This window comes from Haliotis rufescens, unplaced genomic scaffold (assembly GCF_023055435.1).
Source record: "Haliotis rufescens isolate VD_foot unplaced genomic scaffold, xgHalRufe1.0.p SCAF_7, whole genome shotgun sequence".
NCBI classification, from domain to species: domain Eukaryota; kingdom Metazoa; phylum Mollusca; class Gastropoda; order Lepetellida; family Haliotidae; genus Haliotis; species Haliotis rufescens.
Window position 1 is genome coordinate 29,395,202 of NW_025964361.1, and position 10,662 is coordinate 29,405,863.

The window sequence follows — 10,662 nt, forward strand, 5'->3', positions numbered from 1 at the left end:
ATAAACCTGGGTCAGATAGATGCAGAATTGAAAGTTTGACAAGCTATTCACAAATGTGATTACTGGAGGGCTCTGGAGTAATAAATAGTAATTCAATCACTCAGTCATGTATAAAATAAAAAACTAAATTAATTTTGTTTTGATTTTATAGGCATAATATGTGAATTCATTTGCGTACACAACTACACATGCAATAGACAGCTGTGCAAATGAGACAGCAGGGCTTGATTTAAGGAACTTGATCTTACTTGCACCAGGTGCATGTTGACATGAAAACTAAGTTGCACCAAACAGAACCAGGTTGCAACCTGGTCTCGAAGTTAAAACATAGGTCGATCTATTGCTGGGGTCACAAAAACTACTGATGTATGGTGTGAAGTACCCACAGTGTGAGTGAGTGAATGGTGTTTTACGATGCTTTTAGCAATATTCCAGCAATATCACTTGGGGGACACCAGAAATTGGCTTCACACATTGTACCCATGTGGGGACCTGAACCCAGGTCTTCGACGTTACAAGCGAATGCTTTAACCACTAGGCTACCCCACCGCCCTACTCACAGTGTGAAAACATCACGCCTAAGAAAGCATGACATGACAAGATGTTGTATGGTAAATAAACTTTAGAGGTATTGAGTGTGTTCAAAGAACAATTTTGTGTGGACAAAAGAAAAGGTAAGAAGGACACAATTGTTTTTGATAGGCACTAAGTGCATGTTGACATAAATATTAGGTTGCATTTTTCAATAATAAGTTGCACTTGTGCATGCTTTGTATAGCTAAAATAAAGCCCTGGATAGTGTACACAAGTTTCATATGACAGTACATGTACTTAGAACAGGGATTTTCAAACTAGGACCAGAGGTTGATTATAACTTAACTGATCGCTTGACTTGTGTATGATTGTCGGCCAGCTAGTTCCACTGCTCGGGAAATGTACATGGACATACTATAGATACAGGTTCAACATAGTTCCTAAGGTCATATACATTTCAAATAATAACCTAATTTAATATACTTTTATATACAGGGACTTGTTTTCTGTTGTATTGACTAAAACTTCCTCCTTGGTGCAACTCCACCACCCTGTGTAAGACTCCCACAACTGATGTTCGTCTGTCACACACTCGGCTAGTTGATGGAAGTGCATATCTGGAATTGTTTATCATGCGATTGTCTCGTGATTAATCCAAGTATCACATCCCTACATGTCCCCTTGTCACTCCCCTTGTCACTCCCCTTGTCACTCCTGGGGACCCTCCTCGGGTCGGATTTTCCTCTCCAGGGGCGTCTCATAGTATGTCCTCCTGTGGAGATAGAGTGAGTGAGGTTTTACGGCGCTTTTAGCAATACTCCAGCAATATCACAGAGGGGGACACCAGAAATGGGCTTCACATATTGTACCAATGTAGGGAATCAAACCTGGGTCTTCGGCAAGAACACCTTAACCACTAGGCTAACCGACCGACCCTGTGGAGATATAGAGAGAGCTAGTAGTTTGTAAAATGCCATGTTGATATTGCCGCACCATAAGTAATGCCCAACATGATTGTTGTTTAATGCCGCTATACCGCTATGCCTGCATGTCAGCTATATGACAGCAGCCTGTGTATAATCCAGTTTGGACCACACAAACCAATGATTGATATTATGAGCAACAATCCAGGCTGTCGGGTCACTCTTACTACCAGAATAGTTTGCTGGGGAACAATTCACACCCAGAATCCCGACAGGGAACCAAAGTTACACAGGACGGAAATAACCATTTCAGTTCGGTGCTGATGCTTAACCAATGCAACTTTTCAAATAAATTACAATGTTCTGCAACATCGACTTTGTAAGTAAGCAGTCTAGCTGTTGTTACAATGTATGGCAAGAATGTGGTATACCGGACACCTTCTAGCATTTTGGTCAGGGATTTGAACGAGCTTATCCCTCAGTAACAGTTTCTATGTTTTTCAGGCGCCATTTTTGTCGCCTCTTTAAAACAAGGGGTTTGGGTGGCTTGCCCCTTCCACTCAATGGCCTGAATTAAATGCTTTCGTAAGTAAACGAAATGTTTATTATCAAAGTAGATACAAAACACTTTATTAGTTGCATCAAACAAACATGGCGGATTGGTGTCCGGTATAATGCATGAGTACCCAATGTATTCAATGTGAGCAATTTGGGTTACAGATACATTAGGCTTATTTGCTTACACATTACAAAGCCATGCTTAACAGACTGGATTATGTGTGCTGCATTGCCTGAAGAGATGCAGATAAAACACTGCCAACAGTTTTTAAATTGGAGGAGGGGAGGTCCAGAGACTTTTGATGCACTAATCATTGTGAAGTTTTGTATGACCCTCCCCATGTCCTTGTAAACTAACTTCATGTCCCTCCCCAAATTGAAGTTTTCTTCTCTATGACCCTCCCATAATTGTTGTCATATTTTGGGGTAACCCTCCCCTGATTCCCTCTTGACCAACCCACCTCTATAATAAATAGGGCTGCAACGAATACAAAATTAGGCGAATACGATACGTATCACGAATATAGGGTAACGAATATTAATTCATGAATACAATAACAAGTCAGCAGTTGATGTATTATTTGTTATATTCAGTGAAACAATAACAACATAAATTATTTGACATAGTTTGTTAATTATTAATATATTATACATTTATATACTGCACTTACTAGGTATAAATATATGCTCAAATACGGCAATGACCAGTGACCACAATACTGTCAAATTAAATTTTATAAGATGATTGCGTATTCATAAATATTCGATTCTAGTGGCCACGAATAACTAATTTAATTCATGAATGGATATGGTTAGATTCACAGAATACGCGAGTGAATTGGAACAGCCCTAATAATACATGACCCCTAACAGTAACTAACTTACGTCAAAGAGTGAGTGAGTGAGTTGGGTTTAACGCTTTGAAAAGGATTTCAGTTGTATTACAGCTTATGGATGAGTGAGTGAGAATGGTTTTATGCCACTTTTAGCAATATTCCAGCAATATCACGACGGGGACACCAGAAATGGGATTTACAGCTCATGAGCTTGATGTGGAAGGAAAGTATGAAATGATGCAAGTCTTACACGTTTACATTGGCTTCATGTCCCATTGGTGAGGTGAAATTGGGTTTAACGTCGCGTCCAAGATTATTGCACTTATATAGCGACGTGCATGCACGTGTATGTGTGTGTGTGGCTGCTTGTACTAGTCCGGACTGATGCCGATTTATAGTGCTAGCTCACTGAGATACCATGCCGCAGTTTAACATGAATACCTCACTCAGACACAGTATACTGACTCCGAGCCGACCAGTCCTTGTTTTAGCCCCTTAATGCCGAGCGCCAGACAGGGTAACAACAAGTACAATCTTTTAACGTCTTTTTGTATGACGCGGCCCGGGATCGAACCCTGGACCTTCCGCTCTCCGGGCGGACGCTCTACCACAAGACCACGGAGGCGGTCCATGTCCCATTGGATTCTACCTATGTGTTCTCTGTCCATCGTGTTGTGACAGCATCATCCCTTTGTTGTCAACACCTACCTATGTTATCCCACTCATGTATGTAATTGTTGCTACTGTTAATCCTCCACATACTATATATATTCTGTACTATGTCCCTCATTCAGTCTTGCTTGACAACAGTATAAGGATCTATACCGAAACGTCGCTTTTTACAGTATTCAAGAAGTTGTTATCCATAAAATTGTGTCTACCTTGTTAATAGTGCCGGCTATGCTGCCTTGGGGGTGCCATTTGAACAGTTTGGAGTAGATATTCAAATACACAAATCTAATGTTAAACCTGTACTTGTCGGTGTTCCTCAAGGTTCAGTGTTAGGACCCTTATTATTTTTAGTATTCATTAATGATATCGTCTGTGACATCCAATTGTTTGCTGACAATACTTCACTATATGTCATTATTGATGATCCATTATCAACAAGTATTTCAATCAATCATGATTTGGAACATATTTCTCAATGGGCTAAAACTTGGAAATTAAAATTTAATCCCGATAAAACAGGAGCAACTCAATTTTCAAGAAACGTAATGTCACTGTCCTGCCTGATCTGTTCACGAATAATGTAAAAACAAAGAATGTTAATAGCCACAAACACCTCAGGCTAACTTTACAAAGTGATGGGCATTGGCATAGCCATACTGAAAATCCATTGATAAATTGCTTTCGTAGTCTGAAATATCGTTTGAACAGACACAGTCAACACACGCTCTATTGTTCATTCATATTACCCTTCATCGATTACTGTGACCATATATGGAATAATTGCACCAAGGCTCAAGAAATGTCCCTAGAAATGTTACATCTACATGGACTCGGGACAATATGTGGTGCCGTGAGTCATATAAAATTATATAACGAAACCGGTCTATCCTCCTTGGCTGAAAGACGACACTTTCACAAACTATGCATTTTTTTATAAAATGAAAAGTGGGACAACGCAAAAAAATTTATGTGATATGGTACCTGTAACAACCTTGGATTGTCCACATTATGAAACATGTATCACTAACAAATACTATGAGCCTAATTGCCAAACTGAATTATTTAAAATAAATTTACCTTCTTGTCTCCGCCTGGAATGAATCCTAGATCCTACTTTGAGAGAAGGCGGTTCATTATCTCAGTTTAAAAAAACGTATAATTGTACAGAGCTCCAGATAACTTTTTGAGCAATTGAGTTTTTACTCTAGGGTTTCTATTTTAATTGGGTTATTACATTTTTCATTGGGTAACCAATATTTTTTCACTCATCTATTCTTCACTCTATTGGTTATTTCACAAAACTACTGAGCATTTTAAGATTTTTAAAAATGAAATAATGTTTTAGATGTATATAACGGTTTTAACTGTAGGCTTGACTCTGAAAGTAACTTAGCTTGTAATTGTGTTTCAGAAATTAGCTCCTTTGTACCCATGCTGAAAAAGCTTCATTGGGTATTTACGCGAGCTGTTTTTATACATTAGAGTTTTTCATTTAATGCATGCATTTATGTACGCAAGTTAATTGAAAGTAATTGGGTTTTGAATATTTTTGGGGGAGTATTTTACGCAAATACGCTGCTTTATCTGTAGCTCTGACTGTAGTAAATCAGAAGTGCCTGACATATTTAAAAATATTAGTTCACGAGTAAATCAGATGATCCACTGTAAGTTAAGACAAGGACGTAGTGATCTGAACGGTCACAAACTTAAAAGATATATTAGTGATAATGATGAATGTGCATGTGTTTTTTTCAATGAAAGTCCTTTACACTACCTTTACTTGCCCAGATTATACTGAGATTAGATCTGAAAGCTATTAAGTATTATTATGTTAATGGATATGACCTTCAAACCGTCCTTTTTGGTAACGTCAGCCTAGACAAAGAAATACTGCTGAATATCTTTGACTCTGTACATCGTTTCTTTTCTATGAGCAAAAGATTTGTCTAAACATGTATTCTTGTATAAATCTCACTAACAACTGTTTACCTGGTTGATGCATGTCATCGATCCCATGATGTCAATTACTGGATTGTCTGGTCCAGACTTGATTATTTACAGACAGCCGTCATATAGCGGGAATAGTGCTGAGTGCGGCATTAAACAACAAACATAACAAAAATAATAATATCAAGTCAATACCACTGTATAATTATTTTACTTTGTTGGGGAGAGATATTTATATAGGTTCTGCCTGTTTATCAATCCCCTTTCACTGTACCAAGTGAAAATAAATATTGTTTGAAACAAAATATTCAAATATTGGCCAGATTTCACTGCTGCATATAATATCTACGTATGAACATAACATATTCTATCCATTTGCAAAGTTTCATTCTTTTAAGACAAAGTGCACAGTTGTTCACTGTTGTATTAAGTCACTGTCCCTTCCCAACAGTGAATACATTGTTTATGAAATAGACGACTCTCTTTCAAGTGCATGTATACACACATAGCTAAGAGCTGTTAAGAGGCAATACCTCCCCTCCCACCCCCGATCCTGCAACTCAAGGTAAGAATGTTTTGGTCACAAGCAATGTATGCTTGTCATAAGAGCGGACGATATGGATCAGGCGGTCCAGGTCCCTGACATTGTTGATTGCATGTTATCGATCCAAATTGCATGGAGCAATGCTCATCATCTGAGTCACTGGATTGTCTGGTCCAGACATTATTTTTTACAGAATGTTGTCATGTAGCTGACATACTGCAATGTGCGCCATCAAACAACAAACATAAACCCTCCATGAAGACTCTCGGCTACATCACATGGTATCATATTTGATACAAGATACAAAGTCCACCTGTCCCCACTGAATCATCGACCTTTCCATAACTCCCTGGTATCCAGAGAAAATAGCCCCAGGAGAAAATCGGCTCTGACAATCAGGAGAAAATGTCCCCAAATTATAGAGAAAATGGACCCGAATTTAACATAGTTATTTATACAGTTGTTGACCTTCAGAACTGGTTGTATTTTGTCTGGAGTTTAATGCTAACATTTTATACAAAATTGGACCTCGTACAAATGGTCTCCCATTTGACATTATTAATTGTGGCCAGTTTCTCCGGTGTCAGGTGCCATTTTCTCCTGACCCTGTGTCCAGTACCTGAGATACGTGTAGCACATAAATGACAGATGAAATCCGACTATTCCTCCAACGACGAGTTTCAAACCTCTCACGAGACCAAGATTTGGAGAATTTCGTTTCAACATCGCTTCCGCCTCCATTCGTCGGCGACAGGGCACACGTTCCAAGGTTAAACGTATCGCGGACGATCATTGGGTAAAGTACACCACAGTAGCCAATGAAAATTGTTGATGCAAAATAGTCAGCTGCATCCGATGTAAACAAATCCACGTGCTCCCGTGAAATGTGTGCATTGTCAACCGATACGTAACGTCTTATGCACGTTTTCATTCTAGAATTTCATTTAAATAGATTTATTTGAGATTTGTCGAGGCAGTGTTTTACGAAATGACCAGTCCCAAAATACTTTTCAAATTTATAAAAAAAATATTTGAAAAAATAGAACTGTCATTTCTTTTAAAAAAACACCCCCTAATAGTTGAGATAAATTTTGGCCAAACCCTCTTTTTGCTGTATCATTTTTTCATGAACACACACCTGACCTTAATCTTTTATGCCCCTCTCTGTCTCCTCCTTACTGAACAAATAACTCTATTAAACAAACTCAAATTGACCTGGCCTATAAATAAAACTGACAAAGACAACACTAATCAATTGAACTGGTGCACCTACAAGTATGAGTAGGGAAAACCAATTGGAATTGGTTACCATGGTTACTGAAAAGCAGGTTCTGTGCAATAATAAAACTCTTCCAGTGGTAATATAATATTATTGTAGAACATGTTGCTCAACACACTAAATTATAATATCATTAATTCTTTAAGTCAAAAAAAGTGCATTACAGGCAGGTGTCCTGGAATTTACATGATATGCAATTAATATGCAGTGTATCTACAAAGTTCATTCAATATTTATTCTGTGAAAGGAAAGACTCAACAAGCATTTGTCAAACTGGTGTTTCTTTATTTTGCCAGTCATTGACTCCATTTTGCAAAAGTCAAAACATCATATATCAAAGATGCCACTCACTTGCTGATTTCCATATTCAACTATTCATATTTTCATTTTTACAAATATTACTTCGCACACACTATCATGCACAATTGATCTCATCCCTGATACATTTGCTATATGATGTACAGATAATTAATACCGTTGGCAAACATCCAACAATAAAGAGTATGACTTTTATCATGCTTAAACACATCTAAGCTTTGCAATTATAGTTGTAAATTTGAATAGTATATCATGTGTAAAAAATATATCCAAAATCAATAATATATAGCTCGTTCTCTTGGCAATGCAAACCTTTTGAAAATCAAGGCCCAGAGACGTATATACGTCTTTGTCAAGGCCTAAACTTCCCCATGAAAGTTATTGCTGGTCAGAAAATAATATAACATACTCAGATTTACATGACACAAATTATGTCAGACAGCATAGACTTTTCAAAATGCATCACAAATGTAGCTAAAGCATGCATTTTTCTAAATGGTAAAAAGGGAGATACCGTAATTCTCAGCAGTCTTGTCCTCATTTCATGTTTTTCAGTCTACACCTTGTATTTAGAGCAATGTGGGAACTTGAGACATTATCTTGGTTTAATTTGTAACTACAATATGGATTTAATTAGCATCCTGATAAAGTAAGTGTTTAACAACTTGGTTCAAACTTGCTGCGGCTGCCATTAGACCCAGGTCTTGTCCCCCTTTAGTTGTTACTGAGGACCCTACCATGCTGACTGTCCAACTCCACCATGTTAGTGTTAAACTTACTTTATCATCCAAAACTGGCTCCCACAGGAGATATTGCTTGGGTGATATCAAGCGATATATCTACAATGTTGATAACGCTGCAATGAAATTGCATCACAATGCTTTGCAGACCATTGTGATGTCATTGGTTACCATGACATCACAATCAAATGACATCACTAATGGCTCTGCTACTGAAGCTGTTAGCAGTACTTTTTACACTGAAGACACTGCTTATTACTGTCTACAAACAGCAAGAGTTGGAAGAATGATGTTAGATGATAAATTAATCCCACCCTCGTGTCTTTTGACATCAAACATATCAACATCCAACACGGACAGCACGTGGTTACATTAAAAAGTATGAATTGGGTGCTGTTGAACCGGCAACGAAATGGCAGACAAAGGAAATTGCACCCCATGACATGTACACAGCATCGGCAATAGGCGAATAGCCTTACTATTCTTATTAATATTGAACAGCATTCATTCAATTACTTTATGACATTATTCATGAATGACAATTATTCAGGATGGAGACATTGGAAAATTGGACATTGATAGAGTGAAACAAAACCAGTCAAGCATTCTGATGAATCTGCAATTACATAGAGACCCATAGCTGTTCACATAATTAACAGGTATGAATTTACATTACATCCAGGTGTCAGGAACTGTAAAGCTTTTTCAGTCAAAACTTTGAATGAATTTTGCAAGATTGTCAAAACAGGTTTATCAAGTTGAATAATGGACGGATCTTCTGTCTGGAATACCTTCTTTAAACTATTATAAGACCAACACTCATAGTGAGTGAGTATGGTTTTACACCTTTAAGCATTTTCCAGCATTATCTTGTTTGGGAAACCCCGAAAATAGCTTCACACGTAGTACCCATGTTGGGAATCGAACATCCTTATAACAATCGAACACTTTATTCACAATTAGCTACCCCACGGATTAATAAAGTAAAAAGGCAACAGACTTGACATAACTGGCAAAATACATTTGTTGTAATCACAGTCATACTTCATGTGAGATTAAACTAGACATGTTCAGAGGTTGACTTTCAGCTCTAGTCTACAGCAAATGTCAACATTTCCCAGCTCATGTACATGCCATGCTTGTATTTCAACAGGACAAATAAAGGGTTAGAGGCCTTAATGATTATTTTTACTTTATTGCAATGAATGCAGTGTTAAAATACCACTGAATCTGAAAAAAAATCCAGTTTTGAACAGGACACTTAGATTGGAATCCTAAATTAAATCCCTGATCCATGACTTGATAATGTAACATTGTCTTTAATTATGTATGTACAATATCAACACTCCGGTCAAGCTGTTCAAAATCACACACAAAGAAGTTCAAGTCTTTGGCCCCGCCTTCTTCTCTACGTCTCGTATTGTCTTTTCCAATGCCTTTGCTGTTTCACTTAAATGGGTGTCCTCATAATTCTTTCTTCTTGCAGCCTCAACTCCATCAGCAAAATACCACTTCCTAAAAAAATACATAAGCCTTAATTTATACAGAACTCATACTTATTCAAGTCACCCGTGAAGAACGAGGTTAGAATAGGTCTTCAGCAACCAATGCTTGCCGCTAGGGTGGTCTGGCTTGCTGACTTGGTTGATGCATGTCATCGTATCCCAATTGCGTGGATCGATGCTCATGATGTCAATTACTGGATTGTCTGGTCCAGACTCGATTATTTACAGACCGCCGTCACATAGCGGAATTATTGCTGAGTGCGGCGTTAAACAACAAAACACCTTGGGACATACAAAAACGCAATCCACTTGTTTTTGTAGACTCTTCTATCACACTGCATATATTTTAATTAGATTGTCAATCGATCATAATTTGTGTTTTATTAGAATGATGTTTTGTGACATTTATTGGAAAACAATATTATATCTACGTGTGAGATGTTTTGGAGCTAAATGTGGGTTTTTCTTAAAAAAGGATTGCCATTAATTGGCTTCAATAACTTCTTAAAATTTATTACCTCATCGAGAAACCGAAATATAGTACACCAATTACTCCGCCAAATAGCATTGGGAATCTGTAATATCTGGAAGTCATTGTTCACGTCTATTCGATACTAGGGTGAAATTGCCAGATGATTGCTTCAACTTTTTGACAGCATGACCACCCTTAGATCGGAAAGCAGCATTGACCTTCACATTGACGGTGAAATTACACCGGAAACTACCAGATAAATATATCGCCACCCAAGACTACATGTACATTACAAGCTCGTATCAAATATATGGCTCATTTTTGAAAAATGGGG

General features: G+C 37.7%; 1 long non-coding RNA gene across 1 annotated transcript; it reads right to left on the reverse strand.

The window, feature by feature from the left end:
• Positions 1-128: 128 nt before the first annotated feature.
• LOC124148113 lies at positions 129-10,553 on the reverse strand. The gene is made up of 3 exons (XR_006862919.2): positions 10,375-10,553; positions 6,634-9,866; positions 129-1,306 (listed from the first exon to the last, which is right to left on the reverse strand). It is a non-coding gene; the product is annotated as an uncharacterized LOC124148113 (long non-coding RNA).
• Between the last annotated feature and the right edge of the window lie 109 nt (positions 10,554-10,662).